The 19,862-nt window shown below is 41.4% G+C and overlaps 1 protein-coding gene across 1 annotated transcript in view; it reads left to right on the top strand.

Moving 5' to 3' along the window:
* The window catches only part of PM20D2 (peptidase M20 domain containing 2), a 617,107-nt gene that overhangs the window by 241,670 nt on the left and 355,575 nt on the right, over nucleotides 1-19,862 (top strand). The window lies entirely within an intron of this gene.

Consider the following 19,862-nt stretch of genomic DNA (forward strand, 5'->3'; position numbering starts at 1 on the left):
GCAGGCTGTTGCAGCAGCCGGAGCAAGGAGGGGCGCGGGAAAGGCGCGAAGGAAAGCCGCCGGGCGCACTTGCCGCTCTCCAGGTGCGCAGATCTGGCTGCCCTTCGCGAGGGGGCGAGAGGAGCGCAGAGTAGGTGGTGGTGGTTTTATGTTTGTCTCCGGCAGCGTCCCCCCCCCCCCGCCCCTTCTCCACCCCCATTTCAGTGATCAATACTACAGCTATAACTGCAACGCATTTAGACTGAATCCTCCTCCCACACTCTGGCGCATCTTCCAGTCCCGTATGATCTGTTATGCAGGGAATAGACTGGGAAGCACGTGACAGGCCGTATTTATCTGGTGCTTCAAGAGTTCTCCGTGCAAAACATTTGCAGGCAGATTTCAATAATTCTTTCCAATAACCTGGCAAGGCTGTATCATTTTTCTCATATTAGTGACAGCATTCGGTCCACACACTTCTTTAAGTGTCGCCTTAAAACATCTCTGTTTTCCCTGGCCTGCTGAGATTTTAATATGCAATGCAATTGGTATGCATGTTTTCTTAGAGGTAACTCGCACTGTGTTCAGTAGGGCTTATTCCCAAATAAGCCTCCTCCGTTGTCTTTCCTTACCTCCTCCTTCCTCCCTTCCATTTATTTAAACAACACGCTGGCATTGTCATGGTTCATTCTGTTTTACACTGGGCAGCACCTTGCTTTCTCCAATGGCCTTAAGAAATAACAAAATCATATTATGTCAGAGGCACGTTTTGGAAGAAGACTTCCAGGTCTGCAGCTCAGGTCTCTTACTATTAGCATTATGCTGCACTAGCTCTTAATGTAATTTGCATTGTTGAAGGGAAGCGAGCGCAGACAACCAGTAGCCACTGGGAACCCAATAGAACCAACACAGAGCTTTTGAAATGAAGAAAATAAATACATGGAATATTATAAATGCTGCAGTGCTTTTCTCATGCCTGCCATTCTATAATCATGGCAATATTACACAATGATTTAATGAGTAATAATGCTAAACAGTGCTAAATAAATATTGGATTTGCGGTCTGGTCGCATGGATCTATCTGACCTATCATTAGAGAGCCTGGAATTGCTATGAAGGCACAAGGCTGTATTGGGGAATTCCAAGTCTGGGTAGCTCAGTTGGTTAGAGCATGGTGCTGATAATGCCAAAGTTGCAGGTTCAGTTCCTGTATGGGACACTTGCATATCACTGCATTGCAGGGGGTTGGACTAGATGATCCTCAGGGTCCCTTCCAACTCTACAATATGATTCTATGTGTACAACACTTCCAGGGATGGGGAAGAGGCGGGTCCTCTCCGTCAGTTTCCTAAGGGCATTCCACTCCTGGCAGATGTAGGTAAGCTTATCCTGTGCAACATTGTGCCAGGCTTTTCTGATAGTAAGGGTTGGTTGACCAGGAAGTAGCAGCAGTGGAGACTAGTGCATTAGGGCAAATAAGGCATTGCCCCCAACAACCTCAGTCTGCCCTCTGCCAATCCCCACCTGCCTTCTTTCTTACAGCTACCAATCCTGGGAGCAGCTTTCTCCTTAGTCTCAGTTTTGACTTTGTAGGGAGATGATGAGGACAACACAATACAGTCATACCTCTTGTTACGTTTGCTTCAGGTTAAATCTTTTCAGGTTGCGTCCCGCAGCGACCCGGAAGTACTGGAAAGGGTTACTTCCGGATTTCGCCACTCGCGCATGCGCAGACGCTCAAAATGACGTCACACGCATGCGCAGAAGCGGCGAATCGTGACCCACAGATGCGGGTTGCGTTCTGCTAATGTTGCAAACGGGGCTCCGGAACAGATCCTGTTCACAACCAGAGGTACCACTGTAATTAATTGGCACTGCCTGTCGTTGGCTCTGGCACCACCTACTGTTCAGCTCCCTGCCTTCCACCTTACCAGGCACCACTAGTGGCAAGTTGCATGGCTGCCTAGATGAGTAATGTACCAGGACAGACAAAGAAGAGAGAGCAGTTCTTCACACAAAGCATAGTTAAACTATGGAATTCACTCTCACAGCAGTCAGGGATAGCCACCAACTTGGATGGCTTTAGACAAATTCATAGAGGTTCAGACTAACTGGCTCTACTCTGCTTCCATGGTCGGATATACAGTGGTACCTCGGGTTACAAATGCTTCAGGTTACATACGCTTCAGGTTACAGACTCCGCTAACCCAGAAATATTACCTCGGGTTAAGAACTTTGCTTCAGGATGAGAACAGAAATCATGCAGCGACAGCGGGAGGCCCCATTAGCTAAAGTGGTGCTACAGGTTAAGAACAGTTTCAGGTTAAGAACGGACCTCCGGAACGAATTAAGTACTTAACCCGAGGTACCACTGTAGTATGCTTCTGAATACCTGTTGCTGGAAGCTGCAGGAGCGGAAAGTGCTGTTCTGTTCAGGTCCTGCCTGTGGGCTTCCCAAAGGCATCTGCCTGCCCATTGTGAACAGGATGCTGGACTAGATGGGCCTGATCCAGTGAAACTATTGTTACATTCTTAATGGCAGCAGTGCTTGAAGCCACTGTTGTACCACTGTAAATATGCACATCACTGTGTCAAGAGATATAAATGTGGGTTAGGATTCACCTTGCATTGAATGGAACTTCCGCCCTGAGACCTGCAGGTATCGGGTGGTATATAAATTTATTAAATAATGATAATGATAGACAGCTTTCAGTGGTACCCTAGACTATATCATTAATCTAGCAATTTCTTTTTCACTGATAAATTTCAAGAAATGTGCCCCAGCAGCAGTAAATTTTGTGGAAGGGCAAACAAAGAGAAAGATGGCTAAGTTTTTCCTATTCCAATTGAGGATTCATATTATAAAATCATTATTATTAATCATTCATATTTATAACATTGAGGTCAAGGGGAATTTGGCACTTACTACAGCAGCCAGAAATGTACCCTTTTGCATGAAATAGTTGCCCTCTGAAAACAACTAGGTTCTCAAAGAAGAAAGAGACCAAAACTGCCTGTTCTGCCTCCCCCCTCCCTTTTAATACATTAACACCTTTGAGATTGACAGCAATTCAGAATCAAGAAGACTAACTGTGCTGGAGACTTCCTAGTACTGACTCTGAGATGCTTCCTAAGTCTATTTGATCCTAGCTTTCTACATGTATTTCTTACCCACCAAGCCTCTTGCTGACGGTAATCCAATTATTAAAAGTGCAATGAAGAGAGAAGCATATTTATTTTAGAAATGGCTTCGCTACCTGGAGGAAAGAGGAGCGTTACCTCATTTGTGCCCAAGAAGAGTATCTGCTGTATATCTGAAAATTCAGTGAAGCTGATGTGCAAACAAAAGACAAACAAACAAACAAAACACCCTTCATTTTATACTGCAGTAAATCATAACAGATTTCCTTGGTTTTTACGTTTCTTTTCCTAAAGGGACCAGTTTGTTTTCACCTGCGGGGTTTGTTGTTGTTGTTGTTAATTTAATTTAAAACCTGTTAGGCTCTGCTTGCCTCACCAAAGGCCACCTTTCCCCCTTCCTAAGGTAAAACATGCTCTGTGTAAATGCCAACAGACCAGAACCAGCCCACAGAATGCTCTAGGGTGCTTCTCTCCTTCGCTGGCCCACCCTCCTCCATGTTTACTGCTTGTTAAACAGGCTTAGCCTCAACTAGTAGAACAGATTCCAACAGCAGGGTAATTATCTCCCCCCACACACACACTTCTAAATAACGATACATCAACAAAGGGCTTTTCAATGCAGAAATCTATCATCTCAGCAGTTTCTCCCCCCTTAACAGCTGAATTTGTTTATTAGTTTAGCATAACGCAGTCACAGGAGATAATTCCAAAAGAGGCAAAGTATTACTGTTGTTAGCACATTGGAAGCATAAGTCCTAGGAGGCAAGGTCCCTTCGGTTCCCCCAATAAAACATTTGAGCACCGTACCCATCAAGTTAATAGGCACTGCCATCCAAATGGTATGCATGTACCACATCATCTGCTCGATTGGCACCCCTGATTGAGAAAAAAATAGTCCGTCTTAGGTAGGAAAGATTGAACCCTGTGGTCTGGGACAGCTTTGCATTGTCTCTTCCTCAACTGTTGAAACTTGGCCACTGAGTTCAAGCTCCACATTGGTAGCTGGTTTGTTTTCAGGAATCTGCAGCTGCCCTGCAGGGCTCTTAACACAGGCCCGCAGCAGTGTTTTTCCTAGGCTAAGAAAAGAGAAGAAGCAAGGAGGCTGGAAGCTTGGTTGTACCTAACCGGGGAAATGCACAATGCCTGAATACAGTGCACTTTTGCAGGAGGGCAGATAGTTGTGCTGTTCCAACACCAGTCTGGGGGTTACTGTATTCCAGTACTCATTCACTTCATTTCAACACCAGTCCGGGGGTTACTATATGTCAGTACTCATGCAATGTAAGAGTTGTCATTGGTGCAGACACAACCCCTGTGGTTCTCATCACCAGACCCTTCCTTACCTGTATTGAGCATCCTGTGGATACTTCCTCAGAAGCAAATCATTCTTGATCTCAAGGAGATTAGTTTGCAAATAAATGTCCATAGGATTAGTGTTCAGTTGGTTTATTCCACTCATTTTTATTCAGGCTACCAACTTTTGTTTCTAAGACAAGTGAGTGCACATTGTAGCCATCAGTTAAAGTGTATGTCATATACTCTTAAAAGTTCCACTTCCCAGAGTATTCATGCTACTACTGATCCAGTGGTAGAAGCCATTGGGGAGTTATATATAGAGAAACTAGCTGTCGTATACATGAAGAGATTGTTCCAAGTCAACTGAATGGAACAATGTTTTTCAGTGCTCCATTTGCCAGCAAACACAAGCTCTGCTGAATCTAGCCAGAGTTTAGACCCCAGGATTAATGTCCATTGAAGGAAAATTACTAGGAATACTTTGCTTCATTAAACAGTGAACAGTTAGCTTCTTCAGTATCTGGGCTGACAATTGCAACTGTCATGGCAACAGACAGCAAGAGACGGTGAGGTATGTGTTGGTTCTAGGTAGTCTACTTTTCCCCTTCGTACATTTGCCCTGTACCACTTCTCTTCCTGGTACTGATTTCATGTGGGAATGTAGGCGAGAATGCCTTGCACCTTACTCCAAGACACCTTTTCATGACAGGTTGGTTTCCCCTCTAGCTCCTTCCCAAAGAAAATCCATTAGGCAGTTCTCCAGCACTTGCCCCCACTCAAATGAACATAGCGGAGTAATGCTTTTGTGGACCTTCCCTGGGGATTGCAATAAGAAATATTCTCAACAAACTCTGCCCGATGGCATTGTCAAAACAAAAAAATTCCTTCCAGTAGCACCTTAAAGACCAACTAAGTCAGTTCTTGGTATGAGCTTTCGTGTGCATGCACACTTCTTCAGAACATCTGAAGAATCTGAACATCTGAAGAATCTGAAGAATCTGAACATCTGAAGAATCTTCAGAACATCTGATCTGAAGAAGTGTGCATGCACACGAAAGCTCATACCAAGAACTGACTTAGTTGGTCTTTAAGGTGCTACTGGAAGGAATTTTTTTGTTTTGACTATGGCAGACCAACACGGCTACCTATCTGTAACTGGAACGATGGCATTGTGTTTTCCATGCTCACAATGCAGTGCTCAGAACCCCTTCTGAGAAACCGGTTGGGTCTACTGAGAATTTGCCACAATCCTAAGCATGCATGCTTGGAATCAGCGGGACTTCTGAATAAATATGCTTAGGATTGGAGGAGCTGCTTTTGTTTAATGCCTGAAAATCAGAAATAATCCTACCATACACTTTCTTCCTCCTAGTCTTTTGTCTCTTTAGAATCTGGACTCTTTGTTTCTTGTTCCTGCTTCAGTACTATATTCTTGGGTGTTATCTTGAACAGCGTTTTGCAATAGAAAGAGTTGGAACAAGCCATTACCAAACAGATCTGTTGAGAGCTAACTCCACTGTCATCCATTGTGCCAGAAGCACACCCGCAAAATGAAGAAGGAAAAAAGAGTGACCCCATGTTGCCCTGATGAATAATTTAATTGCCTAACTTAATTGCACAAAGAGCTGGACAATAAGGAACCATTTGCATTTTGTAAAGTGTTTTGAAGTGCTCCTTGCTGCCTTGCACAAGTTTAATTTTTGTTGAAAGTGCTCCATTAATTTGCTGAACCCTGAGATAAATACCTAACCAGTGTTTCAGAGGGATTTCTTGTGCCATTCCAAACTACCCAATGCTCCTCAGATTGTGGGTGGGGAGGGATGTAGTTCAAGGTTGAAATCCACAAAGCACCTGCTATTCATATTCTTTTCAGCAGGGTTGGTACAAAAGCAGCACATACCGAGGTGGATTGCCTACATATCTAGTGGTTTGAGTACTGTTGCTGTCACAAAGGTGCCAATTAGGCTGGCGATTTTTGTAATGTGGATATCAGTTTATTAGGACAAAGGCTGAGACAGTAAACTCACAGGAAAAGGAATAGCTATCATATGTTAATGACTTCCTACCGCTACTGACCTGAAACAAATTAAAACCAGTGATGCAGGCATTAAAGCCTTTCTTTCCTATCATTAACTATACCCTGAAGCTATCCTGTCCCCCCAATATTCCTCTCTCCTGTCTTCTTTTTCTGCTTTGTCCTTTTAAATTGGACCTGAGTGACAGTACACCAATTTAGCCGCAATTCTTGATAATTTGGGTTGTGCATTCAGTGAAACCAAGATGAGTAAGACATGGAGTATAGTTAACTGATATTTTTTTTTTAATCTATTCTTGGCAGAACTGTTAATAGGTAAGCTGATCCAATTGTGTTGGGAATAATCATCTGTCAATGTATTTATTGTATTTAGTTATTACTTTTTAAATGGGTGGCATTAGAAGTTACGAGTGGCTTGTTTTGTTTTTTGCTTTTGCTGTTTTGATGGCGAGGGTAATCCTTTCTTCTCTTCTTTTTACCGCTCTCCTCAAATGCCCCATTCTTTGACACAGGGGAAAGTATATCTGAAGGCAAGTGACAGACAGAGGAATTAGTATTGGTTCTTATAACAATGAAAAGGTTACCACTTGGAACATTTTTGTGTGGAATATTTCAGAGGGTGCCTGATTCTAAGGGGGAAATTGTTGTCAAATTTTCTCTCTGAGGCAGTGCTGCTGTCTGCTCTTCATTCCCTTCATGTTCCATGAGTTTCAATATATATAGGGGAAAACAGTATTCAGTACAGTGGTACCTTGATTTAAGAACAGTCCGGTTTAAGAACGATTTAGTTTACGGACTCCGCAAAACCAGAAATAGTGTCTTGGTTTGAGAACTTTACTTCAGTCTAAGAACGGAATCCGAATGGTGGAAGGGCACTGGTGGCAGGAGGCCTCATTAGGGAAAGTGTGCCTTGGTTTCAGAATGTTTTCGGTTTAAGAACAGACTTCCGGAACGGATTAAGTTCGTAAACTGAACTACCACTGTACAGGCAGCGACTGATTTACGCACGTCCAAGTGATGCACAACTGTGTGTGTACATTGCAGTGACGGGGAAGTGGGCAGGGCAGGCTTATGCCTGCCCTGCTTACGTACATGGAGGTCAGGAACGTAACCGCAGGGCAAAGCAGTCACTGCCTGTATAAAGTCTGTGTTCAATGTTCATGAAAAACTGATTTTCTATATGTTTTCTATTTTGGAATCTGTGAGTGTGGTGGGTAGGGAGAGCCCCTACACCAGGGGTCTGCAACCCACGGCTCCGGAGCCGCATGTGGCTCTTTTACACCTTTGCCACAGCTCCGGGGTGGATACTAGCAAGGGGAGGAGGCGCATTGTGCGCCCCAACACTCCCCACTGTGGCGGGCGCTGTACTGGCTGTGACGTCGCATGGGGGCGGTGCGTGCGTTAGTCACCTTCCCGACGTCACCTTCCCACCCACCCACCCACCCGCTACATTGTAAGGGGCATGTACGCTGGTCACTGTTTTGAAGGGGAGTGAAGAACACACACACACAAAAAGGTAACTTGTTAATTTAACGTTTATTTGTATGAGGAGGAGTAATTCTGAGGGGTCAAACAAAGAAATAATAATAAAAAAGTGACAAAAAAGTTATTTTCATAATGACGAGTTTTGCGGCTCCCAGTTTTTTTTTCTTTGGAAACGGGTCCAAGTGGCTCTTTTTGTCTTAAAGGTTGCAGACCCCTGCCCTACACTGTTCTTTTACGAGCCTTTTAAAGAACAGAAACTTCTGCACTGTGGCCAAAGCCAATTGAACTGCTTTTTAAGGTATCTTAAGTTGTATCTTAAATCGGAGTATTGGTGTGACTCACCCTGGGGACTGTTCCAAGAGTTTAAAAATTGCACAGGCTACTGGCTAGTCAGAGCTACTCCTTTAACAAAGCATGCAGTAGAGAACACTTTCTCTCCCACATTCCTTATGCACTAAGCAAACCAAAAAAATGGACAATACAATTAGGTCCCTTTTCACTAGATCACCATAAATTCAAGCCTTGAGGAACAAGAAAAAAATGACACAAGGTGCAAAATTGGTTATGAGGGAGAGAAAGGGACTCTGCTGCACCAAGAGTCAGGCCTTTGTGACCTTGGTGTGTGTGTGATGATTTTAGACCTAATTTGTGCATTCTCCTAACACAAAAGAAGTTCCTGCAGCCCTTAAGTGATCTTTCAATGCAGAGGGAACACCCTCATTAGTTTTTTTCACCTTCTCACCTGCCTTCATTAAGGCATACCCTTCACAATCCCAATTGAACAGCAGGGGACATTATGAGCTGACTGAGAAGCGGTTTTTTTCTTCCCCTTTGTTAACATGTGTTTCTCCCCTCCATCATTGAGCACCAGAGAAGAGTGCTGCGTGTAGATCATCTTTTCATAAAATTTGTACAGCAAAAAAAACCCCTCCCCCAGAATGTATCTAAACTGCGCCTCATGACTACATAAACATCAGTATCAAGAAATTTTCCAAATGGGTTTGGGGAGCTGTGAATTCTTCATTTTCTGAAGCAAACTTAAGACATGTTTATCAATTCAAAGGTATGGATATAGATCAACCAAAACCACAAAAAAGGGGAAAAATGTATCCTGCAACTAAAACAACAACTCTAATGTAGATTTATTTTGTTATAAAAATGCACACACCGTAGTTTTGTTTCTGTTGGTTATTCCTCACATTTGCCTTTCCTTGTTCTTTGTATGCATGAAGACAACCCTCAATACCAATTTCTCAGATGGAAATAATATGTATCTATCTCTCTTCTGCACACCTTAGCTGAGCTAGCACCTTGAATTGTTGCTGCATGCATGAAAATTACCTGGTTTATGGCAAATGCATGTGCCACAATGGCCTTAATCCATTGTCAGGCTGCAAAACAATAAACTTGATTATGTTCACTATAATAGTTTTATTTATGTTATTGTTGACATGATCAAGTATGCCAATGAACAAATATGGACTGAGAACAGAATAACAGAGTGAAGGAGTTAGCAAGCAAAAGCCCCAGAAGTTAACAGGAAATAAGGCTTACCTTTAAGAAGTGTGGCGGGGGGGGGGGGCACACTGCTAGAGGACCAAGGGTTCACCCCCTGCCTTCCAGGAAGAATATTCTGGCAAGGGGAAGACCTGGTCAGAGAAGGAGCAGCTGCAGGAAATTTTTCTTTCTGTTTTGAAACCAAAACAACAACCAATTGCCCTGAGACTGCAAAGCAGAAGGGAGCTCCATCTATTAGCTTAAGGGCTATTGGCTTGTGTGTGAGAGTGCTTATTTTTTTTTTTTCCAAGTGAATTTTTATTGTTTTCCTTATATATTCTTTTCCAACAAATTGTAATAGCACCATACATTCCCTTTGACTCTGCCGAGTCGCGACCCCCCTCCCCCCCCACAACTGGTATATTTATCCTCTTTCCATCATGCACATCATTCTCATATTAGTACTACTATACATTGGAGGTATTATGTCAATCCTGCTAGTGTCTTGATCTCTTTACAATTCTTCTTTAAATATTCAATAAATTTACTCCAATTATTTTGGGATCTTTGATCTCCCTGGTCCCGGATCCTCCCTGACAGTTTGGCAAGTTCTGCATATTCTGTCAACTTCGCCTGCCACTCCTGAATAGTTGGTAAATCTTGTACTTTCCATCTTTGGACCAGAAGGGTCCTCGCGGCAGCTGTAGCATACATGAACAAATTTTGATCTTCTATTTTAATTTCTGTTCCTATTAAGCTTAATAGACATGCTTCCGGTCTTTTGGGGAAAGTATATCTAAATGTTTCTTTGAGTTCATTATAAATTGATTCCCCAAAATTTTTTACCTTATCGCAGGTCCACCACATATGGAAATAGTCACCATCTGCCTTTTTACATTTCCAACATTTTCTTTCTTTTTTCCTAAACATTTTAGCTAATTTTACTGGCGTCAAATGCCATCTATACATCATTTTTAGCAAGTTTTCCTTTAAAGCCATACATCCTGGAAATCTCAAACCCTCCTTCCATAATCTTTTCCACGCATCCAATTCAATGTTATGCCCAATATCAATTGCCCATTTTATCACTGATTCCTTTACTTCTTCGTCTTTTGTATACCATTCTAGTAATAAACTATACATTCTTGATAAAATTTTATCTTTACAGTCTATTAACTCGATTTGGAATTTCAATTTTTTATCTTCGAACCCATTTCTCTTTTTATCTTCCTTTAATAAGTCACTGATCTGGTGGTATTGCGACCACCCTGTTAACATCTTTTCAGTTTGGTCATATGGTTTGAGCTTTATCCCTTGGTCTGTTTTCCTAGTAATATCCTCATATGTTACTCTTTCCCCTTCCATGTTTATTTTTGTTGTTGTCAGCACCTCAATTGGTGATATCCACCACGGTGTCTTTCTTTCCTGGAGGTTTTTATTCCAATCCCATACTTCATATAAAGAATTCCTGATCACATGGTTTAGAAAACCTTTATGTACCTTTACTTTGTTGTACCATAGGTACGAATGCCAGCCGTATCTATTGTCGTGGCCCTCTAGATCTAATAGGTCAGTATTTTCTAAAGTCAGCCAATCTTTTAACCATACCAAGCACGAAGCTTCATAATATAAAGTCAGGTCTGGTAAATCAAAACCTCCTCTTTCTTTCTTATCTACTAGTATCTTCATTTTTATCCTTGGCCTTTTCCCCTGCCAGACAAATTTCGCTAATTTTTTTTGCCAATCCTTAAATTGTCTTATCCCTTTTACCACTGGTATTGCTTGAAATAAAAATAAAACAGTCTAAGTAATATATTCATTTTTATCACAGAGATTCTTCCTAATAATGACAATTTTAGTCTGCTCCATGTGTCCATATCTTTCTTAATTTCTTTCCATACCACCTCATAGTTGTCCTTGTACAGGTTTATATTTTTTGTTGTCATCCAAATTCCTAAATATTTTATCTTTTTAGCTATCGCGATTCCTGAGTCTACTTGTAATTCTTCCATCTCTTCTTTCTTCAGATTTTTTGCTAGCATTTTCGTCTTGTTTTTGTTGAGTTTAAACCCTGATACCTTCCCAAACTCTTCCATTCTTTTTATTGCCTCTTTCACACTTTGTCTTGGTTCTTCCAACGTTAAGACTAGGTCATCTGCGAAGGCTCTTAACTTAAATTCTTTTCGTCCCACCTTAATGCCTCTAACTTCTGATGATTCTCTTAGCCTTTTGTTCAAGACCTCTAGGACTGTAATAAATAGCAAGGAAGACAAAGGACATCCCTGCCTAGTACCTTTAGTTATCTCAAAATTATCTGATATGTTGTTATTAATTATTAACTTTGCTTTTTGGTCCGAATAAATCGTGTCAATACCTCTCAAAAAAATTTCACCAATTCCTAATACTTTTAAGTTTTCTTTCATGAAATGCCAAGAAAATTATTGAACGCTTTTTCCGCGTCTATGAACATTAATACTGCCTGTTTCTCATTTCTGACTTCAAGGTATTCAATTATATTTATCAGGTTTCTTACGTTGTCCCTTAGATGCCTCCCCGGCAGAAAGCCTGTTTGGTCCTTGTGTATCACCTTATTTAACACCATTTTTAGTCTATTCGCTAGTATATCCGCAAATAGCTTATAGTCGTTATTCAATAACGAAATTGGTCTGAATTTTTTTACATCTAATATATCCACCTCTTTCTTTGGGATCAGTGTAATATAGGCTTCTTTCCAGGTGTTTGGCATCCTTCCTTCTCTTAAGACTTTATTAATTACTTCACTTAGAACCGGTGTCAGGTATTGCGATAGTGTTTTATAATACTTTGCTGAGATACTGTCCGGTCCTGGGGCCTTCCCTGTTTTCATTCTTTTTATTGCCTTTGTGACCTCTTGTTCTGTTATCTCCTGGTTAAGCATTCTTTTTTCTTCTTCTGAGATTTGATGCAATTTATGGTCATGGATATACTTTTCTATTCTCTTACTGTCTTCTTTATCTTTCCTATAAAGATCTCTATAGAATCTCTGAAATACTTTTCTAATTTCTTTCGGGTCCTCAATCATTTTATCCCCATCTTTTATTTTACAAATTGTGTTCTGTTTTTGTCTTTCTTTTATTTGCCACGCCAGGAATCTCCCAATTTTGTTGGCCGACTCAAAAATTTTTTGCCTCATGGCTTTTATTTTCCATTCGATCTCCTGTCCCACCACCATGGAAAACTGAGACTGCAACATTTTTATATTTCGTTTTATTATTTCATCTTTAGGTTTTGTTATAAGCTGTTTTTCGTTCTCCATGAGCTGGGACAGGATCTCTTCTTTCTTCTTCTCTCTCCCTCTTTTCTGGAAGCTGTTTTTTTGAATCAGGAAACCCCTTATCACCGCTTTGCTCGCGTCCCAGACTGTTTCAATTGGTGTTTCTTTGTTTAGATTCCATTTAAAATAATCTGTTATTGCCTCTTTTGCAGTTTCCACTACTCTCTGGTCATTAAATAAACTCTCATTCATTCTCCATCTATGTGTAGAGGGGTCCTTTCCTTTTAATTCCATATATAGTGGATTATGATCTGACAGGGTTTTTGGGAGGATTTCAATTCTAGTTACTCTCGGTGTTAGAATCTTAGAAACCCAGATCTGATCTATTCTGCTGAAGCTTTGGTTTGGCTCAGAGTGAAATGAAAATTGTCTTACTGTTGGATTCCTTAATCTCCAAATATCAATAACTCCCAATGTATTGGCCATATCAAAGAAGGCCTTCGGCAGTTTACCTTCATATGTATTTCGCCTCTTTGTTAATCTGTCTAAATCCGGTACCACCACTCCATTGAAATCTCCCAGTAGTATCAATTTCTGATCTAAATACTCTAACATTATTTCATTCAACTTTGTGTGCTTGTTTGGGGTGTTTTTGTTTTGTATTATTACAACTGATTACAAGTCACCTTGAGAATTATTTGATGGACCATAATGCTGTGAAGATGGAATTGAAATTGACGCCAATTGGTTCTTTTAGATGGAGGATGAATGATACTTTATTTAGGAATGAAGAAGTGACCAAGAAGGCCCAAAAAACCTTGAGCGATTATTTTGAGATAAATATGAATACTACAGTGGAAAAAAGAGTAATCTGGGACGCAAGTAAAGTGGTTATGAGAGGATTTTTGATACAACAGAATGCAATTAAGAAGAGAACCCAAAATGGAAAAAAAAGATAAAATCCTGGAGAAAATAAAGGAAGGAGAGAAGAAACTGAGAGCAAAACCAAAGTCACAGGAGATCCTGAAAGAGATAAAGTTATACCAAGTACAATATATGAAAATGATGAATCAGGAAATAGAATGGAAGATTAAACAGATGAGACAAAAGACATTTGAATTGGCAAATAAAATCATATTGTTAGAAAAGCACTGTTTAATGTTTGGATAAGATATAAGGACTTGTTAGAAAATAAAACCCCAAGATGGTTGTCACCAATGGAAGCGAAGGCACAGAAAAAACTCAATATGAGGCCAAATGGCCGAAATATTGGGAAATTTTGGAACAAGATGGAGACAGATGCAGAGCTTTGAAAAATTAAAAAACAAAGTGCGAGATTGGCTCCATTATTATCAAATAATGGAGGCATATAATTTGGATAAAAAAGTTGGCTTCCAGGTAGAAAAATCAAAATTGGAAACAGAATTGTTAGATCCCAAAATCAAGAATTTGTCAAGAATGTATAACTTGCTGTTGAAATGGAACACTCAGGATGAAACGGTGAAATCTGCTATGATTAAATGGGCACAAGATGTCGGACATAATATTATGATGGCTGACTGGGAACAGTTATGGACCACAGGTATGAAATTTATGGCCTGTAATGCCCTAAGAGAGAATTTAATGAAAATGATTTATAGGTGGTACATGACACCAGTCAAGCTTGCAAAAATCTATCATTTGCCTGAAAATAAATGTTGGAAATGTAATGAGATTGAAGGTACATTCTTTCATCTTTGGTGGACATGCCCAAGGATTAAGACATTCTGGGAGATGATTTATAATGAAATGAAAAAGGTATTTAAATATATCTTCCTGAAGAAACCAGAGGCCTTTCTCCCAGGCATGGTCAGCCAATTGGTGCCAAAGAAGGACAGAACTTTCTTTATGTATGCAACAACAGCAGCAAGAATACTCATCGCGAAGTATTGGAAGACACAAGATTTACCCACCCGGGAAGAATGGCAGATGAAGTTGATGGACTATATGGAACTGGCGGAAATGACTGGCAGAATCCGAGACCAGGGAGAAGAGTCGGTGGAAGAAGACTGGAAAAAGTTTAAAGATTATTTACAGAAATATTGTAAAATTAATGAATGTTAGAAAAATGATGGAATGAAGTTATATGGCTTTAACAGAAATGTTATAAAGAATTAGGTACAGACTGGTTGTAAATGTATTAAAGGGAAAAAATAAGGTTAGAATATGTTAAGATAAATTACAGGACAGAAAACAGAGGAAGATGGAAAGGAATTGCTGAAACAGCTAATTGAAGTGGAATACAAAAAGGGAGGTGTGAGGAGGTCACTGAAACAAGTGAATGAAAGTTATGATATTGAAATTATTGGATGTGTTTTTAATTGTTTTTGTTTTGTTTGGTTGACTCAATGTTTAAGGGTTTGGGTTGTGCGGTGTTTTTCTTTTGTTTTTGTATTGTATTGTATTGTCTTGTTTAATTCTTTTTCTTTTCTTTTGTAATCTCTAAACGGCTAATAATATTTTTTTTTTTAAAAAAAAGAGAATTATTTGATGGAAAGGCAGGTTATCAATAAAACAAAATAAGCAATATTATTTACTATTATTGCTGTTTGTTTTACAACCTAGCGTTCCAGTTCCTTTTTTTAATGTTGACATTAGAGGACACAAGTAGGAGCTATAACAAATATAAGGGATGCATGAACCCAAAAACAGATTTAGGGTGCATTTGTGTGTGTGCAAATGCCAGCCAATGATTGCAGCAGGAGCAGAAAAACCATGAGCATGTTGACATCATGACAGACATCATCTTTAACCAGATGACAGGTCAGTGGCAGCTGCATATACCTTGTAACATCAAGTTTTGATCTTGGGCATGATTTGGCTCCTACAAATGGATACTGTACAGCAATAGTGGCCATCTTGCTAGGACCACAAGATTGAATTGGATGCACTCTGCTATTTTTGATGATGCAGCTCTTAGGCATCTCACATCTGCTGGTTATCCTTACAGGTCACCTTGGTTACCAGACAATCTTTAAGGTATGAAACATTAAGGCAAGAGATGCTGGTAGAATTCTTTTTACAGAATGATGGCCTTGCTTATCTTTTATTTGCTTTATGAGAGTATACAGACGAACGGAGAAGGTAATTTTGGCTTTGGCTATTAATCATGCAAAGAAATGGGCATGGAAAATATTTCAGTGCATTTGAAGTCTGACTGAGGAGGATAGTTTGAAAACACCATTAGAATATTCCATTGCTCGATGCTTGATTATTCCTTTCTGCCTTCTTTTGTGGAGGAAAGAAAACCCAGAAGAGTTTTGCTGCCAAATGGTCTCCAAAATAGTTCTCAAAAATCAAATGAGACCTTTGTGTATCTTGGTCTGTCTCACACCAAATCCTGCTTCTATTTAGACCTGCTCCTCACAAGAATCGTTCTTGGCCGTCATGGCTGACTAAGGACAGAGGGATAAATTTGGGTCAGTGTTTCGTAGGATGTTGGGAGATGCTTACTGTACTGAGAAGTATGTCAGTCAATCAGACAACTATAGCTGGAGGCAAGGGATCAATCTAATTACTGGTTGCTCTCTAACCTAGTTCCTAGGAAAGGTTATTGAGAGGACAATGGCTCCAGCTTTGCTTCTTTCATTCCAGGCTCAGGCTCTTATAGGGAGTAAGGGAGTATTGCTCAGTAAGGCAGAGCCACAACAATAGCCTCCAGGCAGCAGCTGTGCTGCCACTTACCAGGAGAAGGAGGGTGAGGAGTGAAGCATTGAAAAGGCACATGATGGAGTGCCAAATCATAGAATCATAGAGTTGGAAGGGATCCTGTGGACCACCTGGTCCAATCCCCTGCAATGCAGGAATATGCAGCTATCCAATACGGGAATTGAACTTGTGACTTTTGGAATTATCAGCACCATCCTCTAACCAACTGAGCTATCCAGGAGTGTATAAGCTCCACTGGTGCATCCGCACAGCCCCAGCCCCAGCCTTGCCAGCATTTTGCCTCTCTGCCTCCCAGTAAGCCAGGAGGCTATTGCTGCAGCCCTGTAACATCCCATTGACCTAGTGCAGGGAGAGGGACTTTTAAGGTGTTGTTGGATTACAGTTGCCATCACCCTTCCACACTGGCTAAGCTAACTGGAGCAGATGGGAGTCTGAGTCCAACAGCACCTTGCCCCTGATGTAGCAGTGCATGATGACGAACAAGGGAGGCCTACCCTTGATTTTGTACTAGCGGTTTTACTACTCTGTAGCTCACCAAAGGGTAGAGCCACCAATTGCCTATTGTGATTTGCCAGGTTTTTGACCATCTCCTTTTGCCTGCCTCAGATGGCAAAAAGAGGTTTCTTTTGCCCTTTCTTTAATGGGCTGTGGGTTTAGTTTGGCTTGGTGGGCTGCAAGGTTACTGGAACTGCCATGAGTCTGCTTTTGCAGAGTGAGGTGCTGGGTGATTGCTATTCCACCCCAGGATTCTTAGTTATCTCTAAAGTTATTGGTGTGTTAGGAAGGAATATAGGTAGGACAAGTGGGACCAGCAACAAAACATGTAATAGAGTCTTGCCTCCTAATAAAAATGTTACTCTTCAGGGTCCTAGCCAGCCAGCCAGGCAGCCATGTTTTCCTCCAGAATACTATAAACTATTAGTACGTGTGTGTGTGTGTGTGTGTGTGTGTGTGTGTGTGTGTGTCAATTTTATGGAACTCCTTCCAGTTGAATTCAGACAGGCTCCCTCCCTACTGAACTTCTAGCACCTCCAGAAGACTTTTTATTTTAATTGTAGTTCAATTTTATCATTTTAACTTTTTTTTGTATCTTTGTAAACCACTGGATTACTATCGTTAAGTTGCATAAACATTGTTTAAAGAAATAAATACAAATATAAATGATGTGTGAACAAATCCTTTGGGTTTACAGAAGAATGAAATTAACAATAATGGTATAGCACTCTGAAGTCCTTGAGTAGAAAGTACAGAAAAAAGCAGGATATTTTGCTGCTGCTGCTTTTGTTATGATTCCGTTCAGTCTTCCAGTGTTGCTCTGTGAAGAATCATTGTCAAGGCCAAATTATATGAAGGTGCGCTAGTCTAATAAGCACAGCTTGTCTGTACAACTGCATAGAAAATAGACCTCCTCCTCCTCCTCCTCCTCCTCCCTGGAAAGGCTCTTACCCCCATTATGTCAGGCGGGGGAAACATGACCTTTCACAGTCAATCTTCAGCACTCTTCAACTGTGTACAATTACATTACAGGCTCAGTACATTTTTGACTGCATGCAAATACACAATGGGGGTGAGGATTATATACAAAGAACCGCACTCGCTAATGCTTTCATAAAAACCCACTACTGTAATTTAAATTGTGACACTTTGGATGGGGAGGCTCTCAAAACAGTGGCACCGATGCTCCTGGAGTCACTGGTCATGTGGAGGGACAGGGTGACATTCTTTCTTTTGTAGGTACATGGGACTACCTTATAGTGAGTCAGGCCATTGCGCTACGTAACTCGGTATTGTGTCTCCTGATGGGCAGCTGCTCTCCAAGGTTGCAGACAGGAGTCTTTCGCAGCTCTTCCTGGAGATGCTGAGGACCTGGGACCAGATGCTTTACCAAGACACTTACTATTTTATTTTATTTTATTTTTACTTTTGAAGTCTAGGTTTCTCTGTGTTTCTCAGGAGTAGGTCAGTGCTCTTTGAAAGCAAGATTTCTGCTCTCAACCTTCTCCTTGTTTAGGATAGCACCATCTAAGGCAGTCTTCTCTAATCTGGTGATTTCCAGATGTTTCTGACTACAACTCACATTGTCCCTGTACACTGGTTCTGCTGGAAGGAGCAGAATGGAGTTAGGCACACAGAAAGCTGTCTAATAGTGTGATCTATCAACTGACTGGCAGTGGCTTTCCAGGTCTCTCCCAAACCCACTTGTAGATGTTGGGAATGGAACCTGGGAACTTTCATATACATAGCAGATGTTTTGCCACTGGGCCACAGTCTGTTCTCCCAAGCAGTGGTCCAAAACATCTGGAAAGTACCAGGTTGGTGAAGCCTGCTATCAGGTAAAATTTGGGGGGAATGTTATGCACATTCAAAAGTCATTGACACTCAGGGGTCCCAACTTGCCTTCTGGCTCATCCATGACTGAAAGTGCATTGCTTGGGCTAGATCAAGGGTGAGGAATCTTTTACAGCTCAAGGGCCACATTCCCTTCTAGGCAACCTTGCAGGGGCCACATGCCAGTGGTGGACAGAAGCAAAGGTGGGTGGAGCAACAAATGTTAATTTACACCTCCCCTACTCTCTCTGTCCCTCATCCAGGCAACCAAGAAGCATGATCAGCGTTCAAGAACAGATTCCAGCAGGGCAGAAACACTCAGTTGCCCACATAGCAGGGCTGGTACTTACTAGGTGTGGCCTGGAGAGAAGAGGTATGGCCTGGGGGTGGTCACAAAGACCAGAAAGATTCCTGGAAAAAGCACATTCACCCCCAGAGCTTGAGGTTCCTCATCCCTGGATTAGGTGTTTGTGGGCAGCTAATGTGGCACAACTGTGGAGAAACTTCTGAGACTGAACGTGGTAATCCCTGCTTGACCTTAGTGTTCATTGAACAGCCTTGGGTGTCGCTCATGCTGCCAAGCCATCCTTATAATTGCTTGGCACAAGCAGAAACTGCCTGGACTAGTGCTCAAGGGGCAAAATCTGCAGTGCTACAGCCATGCCACATACCATGTTTCTCTCGCACATCAAAAAGGCTTGTGATCATGTTAAGAGCTACTACCTATGCAGAGCTGCGGAGTGAAAAATTGTGCTGGGTGTGTGTCTGGTTGAGTGCTGCATCACAAATTTAGCTCAGTATTGTTCTTTTCCTCTCCCTAGAGCCAGGAGAGCTACTGAGCCCTTAATGGGCCCAAGATAGAAATGGAGAGACTGGCTTAACTCTGCCCTGATTAAATGTAGGGCAAGTGATGCAGACTTTGTGGCATGCCCAGCTTGATAGAAGCTACAAATGTAGTCTGCCTGTCTTCCTTCTGTCTTATAGGCTCATGGCCCCAAGAGAGGTACCCAAGACTGGCTGCTACCACATCAACCTCTGTGCATGATGTACTCTGCCTCCTGTCTACCTTAAAAGATACTGACTCACACAGACAAGAGGATGCACCTGTGCTTTATGGGCTGAATGTGTCCTGGCATTTCC

Source organism: Podarcis erhardii, assembly GCF_964252035.2.
Source record: "Podarcis erhardii genome assembly, chromosome: 3".
In the NCBI taxonomy this organism is placed as follows: domain Eukaryota; kingdom Metazoa; phylum Chordata; class Lepidosauria; order Squamata; family Lacertidae; genus Podarcis; species Podarcis erhardii.